Source organism: Canis lupus, chromosome 5, assembly GCF_048164855.1.
Source record: "Canis lupus baileyi chromosome 5, mCanLup2.hap1, whole genome shotgun sequence".
Taxonomy (NCBI): Eukaryota; Metazoa; Chordata; class Mammalia; order Carnivora; family Canidae; genus Canis; species Canis lupus.
This window is the reverse complement of record NC_132842.1, coordinates 21,288,381-21,299,454: the sequence shown is the minus strand read 5'-3', so window position 1 is coordinate 21,299,454 and position 11,074 is coordinate 21,288,381. Positions and strand designations below refer to the sequence as shown.

Here is an 11,074-nt window from a genome sequence, read left to right as displayed (position 1 = left end):
GGAAACAGAAAGATATTCTTAGATACTTAAGGATTGAGGAAGTAAATGATTGTTACCTCTTTCCTGGAAGTATCATTCAAAATTTTACTCTCTAGTACACTATAGTAAGTAAAGTGAAATCCTTAAAGAAGAGGAACCAGGTAGAGCCAAGTCAGTAAACACTGAAATCATATGAATTGATTTAAGCTTAAGCAACTGTGGAGAATATAGCTACAAGCAACATAGAAGACAACTCCTAGAAGATAAAAAGAAAGGGGGGGGGGAATACATAAAAGGCTCAGTAGACTTCTGCCTCAAGAAAGATGTGATAGATTTATTTTTCCTTCTTTATTTTGAAATTTTCCTGGAAATTTCATGTAAAACAAATAGAAGAGGACTCTGAAAATTGAAGAGAAGCAGGTAGAATGGCTAGGGATCTTGAATCCCAGAAAAAATAAGACCAAGTTCCCTGGTTTTCTTTTTGATTCATGTATCCCAGATTCAGAGTGGAAGAACCTGGGAACCTAGAAATGTCAACAGGATGGAGAAAATAATTCCAGCAAAATCCTGCTGTTTCCAGCCAAAGGACAGGAAAAGGACAGCCTAGCAAGACAGAAAAAGTCTAAGCAATGATTGTTCTACTCCAGACAGATGCCACAGATTTTTCTGACCCATACAGGCAAATGTTAAATGGGGAGCCCATACACCTACCCTTGTCAGACTGTGTAATGAGGCAACCAAAGCCCTTCCTGGGTGTCAGAGGGGGCCAGGTAGAGATTTGACACTTTCATTCTCACTAGGTGGTAATAATGAGCCACAGGCTCCCATCCTGTTGCTGTGGTATCTGTGGAGACCACGTTGAGGGCTTGTGCTCCTAGCCCCGCACAGTAATAACAAGGTACCACCACATCACCTCGCTTCTGGGGTGAGTCAGAGGTAGCTTAGTGGAGATTTAGGACCTTTACTATGACCCAGGTGTAGTAAGGCTTCCTTCTTCCCATTGTGTCTGTGAAAGCCACATGAGGAGTAACAAGACAGTCCCACTTCTTCCAGCCAAGAAGGTATCAGCAGCAGGGAAACAAGGATCCCAGAGATAATGCGGAGGCTTTCTCCAAGGTGTGAATGCAATAAATCAGGAGAGGAACCTAGACCTACTCCCATTCAGCAGTAACAAGGGACCTCTCCATTGTCTGCTTTACCTACTAGAGTAGTGTCAGAGAAAGCCAGCTAAACCAAAAGATTTAAAGAAGATATAGAGATGATAGAATTATCTGAAAAAGATTTTAAAGCAGCCATCATAAAAAATGCTCCAATGACAAGAAAAGATCAGAGAAAATCTCCAGAAACAATGTCAAAACAAATAATAAAATGACAACAAATACATAGTTATCAATAATCACTTTGGATATAAGTGGACTAAATGGTCTAATTAAAAGACATAGGGTATCAGGATGGATTAAAAACAAAACAAAACAAAACAAGACTCATCTATATACTGCCTGCAAGAGACTTATTTTAGACCTAAAGACACTTGCAAATTGAAAGTAAGGTGGAGAAACATTTATCATACAAACGGATGTCAAAAGAAAGTCCAAATAGCAATACTTACACTGGACAAAGTAAATGTTTTTGTTCTTGTTTTTATTCTGCTTTGGTATCAGGGTAGTACTGGCCTCGTGGAGTGATATTGAATGTGTTTCTTCTATTTTATATTTTGTAAGTTTCTGATAAAGATTGCCATTATTATTATTATTTTTTTTTTATGTGTAGTAGGGTTTAACCATGTAGCCATATAGTGTTGAACTTTTCTATGCTGGGAGAGTTTTTATCCTTAATTCAAATTTCATTTGTTATTGGTCTAAGAAGATTTCCTATTTCTTGGATTCATGATTCGATATTGGTAACTTGTACATTTTTAGGAATTACTTGGGTTTTTCCTAAGTTATCTGATTTGTTAGTTTATCATTGTTTATAATAATCTGTTAACACACTGCATTTCTGTGGTCATCTGTTGTACTATTTTCCTTTCCACTTCCCATTTTGGTTTTTGAGTCTCCTCCCCCTTTTTTTTCCTTAATGTAGTTAAAGTATTGTCCATTTTGTGTATTTTTGGGAGGAAAGAAATGATCTTTGCTTTCTGTGTCACGTTATTGTTTATTCTGGTCTCTATTTTAGTCATTTCTGATTTTTGTAATAACAAAAATCCTTCCTCCACTAAATTTTAGCTCACTTTCTTCTTTTTCTGGTTCTATGTGGTATAATGTTAAGTTGGTGTTTTGAAATTTGTTTTCTTAAGCAAGCATTTATAGCACAAATTTCACTCAAACATCTGCTTTTGCTGCATCCCATAGAATATTGTGTTTTCTTCTTCTTTTGTTTTGAGAACTATTTTGATTTACCCTTTTTTATTTGGCCCACTGTTTCTGCAGCAGTATGTTGTTTAATATTTTCATATTAAATATTTAATATTTATGTTGTATATTTTCCAACTTTGTTTTATTGCTGATCTTTAGCTTTTTACCATTGTGGTTGGAAAATATACTTGATATGTTTTAGTTTCTTAAATATAAAATATTTGTTATGTCTCTTTTCATGTGATTTAACCACAAGATTCTTCTGTGGGTACTTGAAGAAAACATGCATTCTATTTTTCTGGAATGGAATGTTTTATTTATGTCCTAGAACCTAGCATCTGAAATATGATTCAGTTAAAAATTGTTCTTGTTGAAAAAAATAACTGTAATTGAAGGTACTCATTTAAAATAAAACATCTGAGGGGAGGTCTGTGGGGAGATAAGTGAAGGGGATAAAGAATAATGATGTATAGAATAGTTGAATCACTATATTGTGTACCTGAAACTAATATAACACTTTATGTTAACTATAATGGAATTAAAAAATTTTAAATTTAATAAAAATAAAAAATGCTTCAGTGAGCAATTATCAACATGCTTGCATAAAAATGAAAAGTAGAAAGCTTTAGCAAAGAAAAAGAGATATACAGAAGAGTGAAATGAACATTTTAGAATATAAAAATATAGCAAATGAAATAAAAAACAAAAATACAGCTCAAGAGCAGAATGGAGGAAGGAATCAGTGATAGAAAAATAAAAATTACCCTCAAATCTGAACAACACAGAGATAACAGACCAAAAATAGTAACTAATAATTTACTCAGGGATCTGTGGCACTGTAACAAAAAGATCTAACATTCATGTTCTTAGAAAGCAAGGCTAAGTGATTTAACTTTCCAAATTTAGAAAAAGATGCCCAAAAATATAAATCCAAAGAAATCTACCGAGATCCATCATAGTCAAACTTCTGAATATAATGGAAACAGAAAAATCTTGAAAGTAGCAAGAGAGAAATGACACCATACTTATAGTGGAAAAATAATTTAAAAACCAGTGAATTTGTCATGAGAAACCATCAAGATCAGAAGAAAATGGGACACATTTTTAAAGTGCTTAATGGAAGGAATCCTATATCTAGTAAAAATATCCTGAAGGGGATCTTGAGACATTCTCACATGAAAGTAAAATAAGACAATTTGTAGCCAGCAGAACTACCTGAAAGTAATTGGCAAATGCAGTTGTCTGAACAAAAATAAATGATAAAAGCAAGGTCATGGAACATTAATAAGAAGAAAGAACAACAGAAAGAGTAAAATATGATAAATGCATTTACCTTCTCTTGAGATTTCTATGGTATGTTTGAGTATTAAAGTAGAATATAATATTGTCTTCTGTGATTCTACATCTACATAAAGGAAACATTCAAGACATTTATAAGCAGGTGATAATATCCTTCACTACACTCAAACTGGTAAACGTTAATACCAGTAGCTGGTAGTGTTGTGTATATATAATGTGATACCTAGAGCAACCACTTAAAAAGCTTTACAAAGAGATACATTCAAAAACACTGAAGATAAGTCAAAATAGAATTCTAAAAAATACGCAAGTAGTCCACAAGGGAAAAGAAAATGAAAAAAAAAATAAAAAAAAGAAACTCTTAAACTATAATCTATCAATAATTGCATGAAATGTCTAAGGTCTAACCAGTACCAATTAAGAGACAGAGATTGGTAGTTGGCTTTAAAAACATGACCTAACTATATGCTGTCCACAAGAAATTCACCAAATACAATGATAAAAATAGGATGATATTAAAAGATGGGAAAAGATATCAAGCAAACATTAATGGAAGGAGAGGAAAAGTAGTTAGATTAGTATCAGATGAAGTTAACTTCAAAACATGTAAAATTACCAAAGAGATGAACGTTACAAAATGATAAAAGTGTTAGTCTCCTAAAAAGACATAGCAATCCTAAATGTGTATGCACCAAACAACAAAGCTGAAAATACGCGAAGCAAACACTAATAAAAATGAAAGAGGAAACAGACAAGTCCACAATTATAGTTGGAGATGCTAGCAGCCATCTCTCAGCAATTAATAGACAAAAAATAGAAAGTGTATGGAAAAACTCAACAAGATCAATCAACAGAATCTCATAGACATTATTAGACACTACGTCCAATAGAATGTACATCGTTTCAATTACCAAGTGAACACATAACACGATAGACCATATCCTGGTCCATAAAATATGATTCAACAAATTTAAACAACTAAAATCACATGACCACAATGAAATCAGTTAGAAATCAATAACAGGAAGATTACAGAAAAATCTCCAAATACTTGGGAACTAAACAACATATTCATGGGCCAAAGAGAAAGTCTCAGGGGAAGTAAAAAAAAAATTAAATTGAACTGAATAAAAATAAAATAAAATTGTAACATCAGAATTTGTGGAACACAGAGAAAGCAGTAATGAGGGAATATAATATAGCACTACATGGCTTACATTGGAGAAGATGAGAAATTTCATATCAATTATTAAAAATGTCATCACTACCCTAAGAAGAATAAGCCCAAAGCAAGAAGGAAGGAAAAAATAAAAGTAACAGCAGATCATACAAGAACATCAAAACAACAGAAAATCATGAACTAAAAAGTTATTTATTTGAAGAGGTCAAAAAACACTGATGAATATCTAGCTAGACACACAACAAAAAGTGAGAAGACACAAATTACCAATATCAGGAAGGAAATATACCAATATACCAATATCAGGAGGGATATCACTGCTGACTCTACCCACATTAAGAGCAACAAGGGAACACAACACACATTTTTGTGAAATGAATCAATTCCTCCAAACACGTCAACTACAACTCATGCAATAAAACTGGTGGATAATGCACATATAGATCAATGGAATAGAGAACCCAGAAACAGATCAAATCTGCTTATCTGATATTTTTAGATACAACTGACATATAACATCATAGAAGCTTTGGTGAACAGTTTTTTGATTTGATACATTAAGATATTGCAATATGATTACTACCACAGCTTTAGCTAACACCTCTGTCATGACACGTATAATCATTTCTTATTTTTTTTTTGATGAGAACATTTAAGTTCTAATCTAGCAATTTTGATGTTTACAATACAGTCCTGTTGACTTATAATTATGCTGTACATTAGATCCCCAGAACTTATTCACTACAAGTATGTACCCTGTGACCAACATCTTCCAATTCCTCTACCATCACCCCCAGCTCCAGGTAACTACCATTCTACTCCAAATTGAATCCATTTCTTTATTCTTTATTGGATTGTTTAGATTTTCTGTACATTCTTGATTCGGCCTTGGAAAGTTGTATGTTTCTAGGAATTTATCCATTTCTCCAAGGTTACCCAATTTGTTGGCACATAAATGTTCATAGTAGTTTCTTATGATCCTATGTATTTCTGTGGTGTCAGTTGTAGTATCTCCTCTTTCATTTCTGATTTGCCTTCTTTTTTCCTTAAAGTTTTGTTAATTTTGTTTATCTTTTCAAAACACAGCTCCTAGTTTTGTTGATCTTTTTCTATTTGCTTTCTCATCTCTATTTCATTTATTTCTACTCCGACCTTTGTTATTTCTTTCCTTATGCTAATTTTGACTAGTTTGCCTCTTCTTCTAGTTCCTGAGGTATTAACTTAGGTTATTTGAGATCTTTTTCCTTAATATATGCACTTATTTACTATAAAATTCTCTCTCAGAAGTGCTTTTATAGCATCTGATAGATTGTGGTCTGTTATGTTTACATTTTCAATTGTTTTCAAGATATTTTTTAGTTTCCTTTAGATTTCTGCTTTGACACATTGGTTGTTCAGGAGTGTTGTTTAGTTTCACATGTTTGTTGATTTCTAGTTTCTTAACTGTGGTCAAGAAAGATACTTGGTATGATTTCAACCTTAAATTTACCAAGATTTTTTTTTTTTTTTTTTTTGTGGCTCACTGTATGATTTATCTTGGAGAATATTCTGTATGTTCTTCAGAAGATTGTTTGTTCTATTACTGTTGAATGGAATGTTATATATTTATATTTGATCTAAACTGTCTAATGTTTCCTTGTTAAGGTTTGTCTGAATGATCTACCCATTGTAGAAAGTAGGGTGTGAAAGTCCCTACTATTACTGTTTTTTTGTTATTTTTCCCTTCAGATATGTCAGTTGTTGCTTAATATATTTATGTGCTCCAATGCTGAGCATGTATATCAATTGTTTTGTCTTTTGATGAATTGACTCCTTTATTATTACATAATGACCTTTTTCTCTTATTCCTATTTTAGCTTACTGTCAATTTTGTCTGACTTATTAGTTACTCCTACTTTCTTTTGGTTTCTTATATAGAATATCTTTTCCCGTTCCTTCACTTTGAACATATGTGTATACTTAAAGCTGAAGCAAGCCTTTTGTAGGCAGTATATATGTGGGTCTTGTTTTTTTTTTGTGTGTTTTTTTTTAATCTATCTAGCCAGTCTGTGACTTTTAACTGTAAAATTCAATTCATAGAATAATTTGGAGTGATTATTGACATATAAGGATACTAATATCATCTTTTTTAAAATTAATTGCTGCCTAATTGTTTTGTATTTCCATCGTTCCTTTTTTTCTTCCCTTGCTGTCTTCCTTTGTGAATGGTGACTTTCCATAGTTGCATGCTCTGATTCTCTTTCTCTATCTTTTGGGAATCTACTATAGGTTTTTGCTTTGAAGTAACCATGAAGCATACATAAAATATTTCATAGATGTTAACAGTCCATTTTATGATGGTAACAACCTAACTGTATATACAAAATTTCCACTCTTTTTTTATACCCTTACTTTTAATGTCACAAGTTACCTCTCTTTATACTTTTTATACTGTTACCTCTCTTTATACTTTATATATAAGTATATAAAGTATACTTTATACTTTATACTTTATACTTATACTGTTACCTCTCTTTATACTTTTAAAAGCCTTACTTTTAATGTCACAAGTTACCTCTCTTTATACTGTGTATTTGTTGAGAAATTATAGTAGCTCTGGTTACATTTTATTATTAATTACTATAAATGATGTAAGTAAGTAACACACCATACTATAAAATTAGACTTTTCTGAATCTGGCATACACTAACTTTGGCCGGTATATTGTATATGTTCATGTTAGTAATTAGTGTATTTTCATTTTAGCTTGTAAAATTCCTTTCAGCATTTCTTGTAAGGCAGGTCTACTGGCCATAAACTCCCTCAGCTTTCATTTGTCTGGGAAAATCTTTTGAAGGAATAACTTTGCCCAACATAGTCCTCTTTGTTGAAATTATTTTCTTTCAGCACTTTAAATATATATGGTTATGAAAGGGCTAAGTCCCACTCTCTTCTGGCCTGTAAGGTTTCTGCTGAGAAATCCACTGGCAGCCTAATGGGGGTTCCTTTGTAGGTTACAGTCTTCTAATTTTTTTTTCCTGTTCTCTAGGCACCTTTTATTTTTTAAAGTTTTTATTTAAATCTACAATCTTTTTTTCTACTGATGCTTTTAGGGTTCTTTCTTTGATTTTTGAGAGTTTTATCATAATTTGTCTTGGAAAAGATCATTTTGAATTAAAATAATGGGATAATCCTGGGACTCTGGGATTGTGACCTGAGCTGAAGGCTGGTGCTTAACTGACTGAGCCCCCCAGGTGCCCTGGTATTAACTCTTCCTTAAATGTCTGGTAGGATTCCCCTGGAAAGCCATCTGGCTCTGGACTTTTGTTGAGAGATTTCTGATTACGAATTCAATTTCTTTGCTGGATGAGTCTGTTCAATTTTTTTTTTTAGATTTTATTTATTTATTCATGAGAGAGAGAGAGAGAGAGAGAGAGAGGGGCAGAGACACAGGCAGAGGGAGAAGCAGGCTCCCTATGGGAAGCCTGATGTGAGACTCAATCCTAGAACCTCAAGATCACACCCTGACCTGAAGGCAGACGTTCAGCCACTGAGCCACCCAGGCATCACATTTTCTATTTCTTCCTTTTTCAGTTTTGATAGTTTCTAAGTTTCTAGAAGTTTGTCCATTTTTTTTCAGGTTGCCCATTTGTTGGCATATAATTTTCCACAGTATCTTCTTATAATGTACTTCTATGGTGGTGTTTGTCATCTTTCCTCTTTCATTTGTGATTTCATCTGTTTTGGTCCTTTCTCTTTTCCTTTTAATAAGTCTGGCTAGAGGTTTATCAATTTTATTAATTTTTTCAAAGAACCAGCTTTTAGTTTAGTTAATACATTCTCCTGTTTTTGTTTGCTTCCTTATCATTTACTTCTGCTCTAATCTTTATTTCCCTTCTTCTGCAGGCTTTAGGCTTTATTTGTTGTTCCTTTTCTAGATACTTTACTTTTTTAAAATATTTTATTTATTTATTCATGAGAGAGAGAGAGAGGCAGAGACACAGGCAGAGGGAGAAGCAGGCTCCATGCCGGAAGCCCAATGTGGGACTTGATCCTGGGTGTCCAGGATCAGGCCCTGGGCCAAAGGCGGTGCTAAACTGCTGAGCCACCCAAGCTGCCCATTTTTCTAGATCCTTTCGATGTAAGGTTAGGCTGTAATTTTTCTCAATTCTTCAGTTAGGCCTGTAGTGTAACAGACTTCCCTCTTAGGACTACCTTTGCTGCATCCCAAAGCTTTTGGACTGTCGTGTTTTCATTTTAATTTGCTTCCATGTATTTTTTGTATTTCCTTCTTAATTTCCTGGTTAATGCATATATTCTTTAGGAGGATGTTCTTTAACTTCCATTTATTTGAGGTCTTTCCAAATTTTTTCTTGTGCTTGATTTCAAGTTTTAATGTATTGTGGTCTGAAAATATGCATGGTATATAGGTTTGAGGAGTTCTTAGCCATTATTTCTTTAATTACCATCACTCCCTTTCTGTTTTCTCTTTCTGAGACTCCAGTGATTCTGATTTTAATTCTTTTGGTGGTTTCCCACAGATCACATAGGCTTTCTTCATTCATTTTCATTATTTTTTCTTTGTTCTTCTCTGATTTATTTCAGAGTTCCTATTCTCTAAAACTCACTGACTCTGTTTTTTGTTTAATATATCCTACTGTTGGTACTCTGTTTTGCTTCCTTCATTTTATTCACTGAATTCTTCATCTCCAGAATTTTTCTTTGGTTCCTTTTTAATGAGTTCTCTTTGTTAAAGTTCTCATTTTGTTTTGTGTATTGTTTTATTTCACTGAATTGTCTATATTTCCTTGTAGTTCATTTTGTTTCCTCAAAATAGCTATTTTGAATTCCTTATTGGGTAAATTTCAGGTCTTTGTGGCTTTGGGTTCAGTTATTAGAAGATAATTATGACCTTTGATGATGTCATGTGTCCTTGATTCTTTATGGTTTAATTTGCACTGCCATAACTAATCAGGTTGAGGGTATTTTCATTTATTGTTGGCCATTCAGGGTTCGCTTTGTAAAGTGCCTGTTTTTTATCCATGTAATAACGAGTCTGACTCCATTTTCGATGTCTGAGAGAGGACAGTTTTCAAGCCTCATCCCTCTCTTTTCCCCTCCTTTCTCACATTTGGGTAAGAAAGCCCAAGCAATCACTCTTTATGCACTTTGAGAAATTTACACCCTGAATATTCTAGTTTGCATATGGGAATACTCACTCCAGACCCATCTCCTAATGACAATAAAAACACAAGCCATTTTCAGACTGCACTGTGTGTCTACTTCACTTCCTTCAAAAGCTTTAAAACAGGGGATCCCTGGGTTGCTCAGCAGTTTGACACCTGCCTTTGGCCCAGGGAGCGATCCTAGAGTCCCAGGATGGAGTCCTGCATTGGGCTCCTGGCATGGAGCCTACCTCTCCCTCTGCCAGTGTCTCTGCCTCTCTCTTTATATATATCATGAATAAATAAGTCTTTAGAAAAAAAAAAGCTTTAAAACATAAGATATAAATCACTTTATTCCCCTTAATGTATACATGGCATCATTAGTCTTGACATCTGAACCACTTCAGACTAGGGGAAATGGTGGATCTGGCCCTCTGTGGGGCAATCACAATATGGTCTATTTCCATATTAGGTTATTAACATTTTGTTGAATGATCTGTAGGAATCTTCATATATTTTTATGCCACGCAAATTTTTAGGTGCTCTTTTTACCTTATTGTTAGATTTTGGAGTTATGGTTATTCTAGCTTCACAGAATAAACCAAGGAGTACCATTTTTTCTATAGTCTGGACTAGATTATTTACAATTGAAATTATTCATTCTTGAATGCTTGGTGGAACTTCAAATTAAAGACATTTACTATGAACTTCCCTTTATGGAAGATGTTTGGCCCTAGTCTCACTTTATTTCATTCCTTCTTAAGCCTGTTTATATGTTATATATTAACAAGGAATGAATCTGTTTCAATTGTTTTCACATATTTGGCATAAAATTTTCATAACATTATTTCCTTTTAAAATATCTGAAGAACCCATAGTAATGTTTTCCTTTTCCTTTATTGTTTATCTTTGCCTTTATTGACAAATATTGCCAGCATCATTTGAATTTTATTAATCTTTCTATTGAACCAAATTTATATGTTAATCTTTTTTTCCCCTCTTACACTCATATCTCTTAACCTCTCTTCATATTTTCCATCTCTTTAAACCTCTGCTGGATTTTGGTTGATTTCAAATCTAACTTCTTTTTTTTTAAGATTTTATTTATTTATTCATGA

The 11,074-nt window shown here is 33.4% G+C and overlaps 1 long non-coding RNA gene across 1 annotated transcript; it reads right to left on the bottom strand.

Annotated features, from left to right (window-relative positions):
• Positions 1 to 6,263: 6,263 nt before the first annotated feature.
• On the bottom strand, positions 6,264 to 8,263 carry LOC140633324 (uncharacterized). Its single transcript, XR_012030945.1, has 2 exons — positions 7,367 to 8,263; positions 6,264 to 7,222 (listed from the first exon to the last, which is right to left on the bottom strand). It is a non-coding gene; the product is annotated as an uncharacterized lncRNA (long non-coding RNA).
• Positions 8,264 to 11,074: the final 2,811 nt, after the last annotated feature.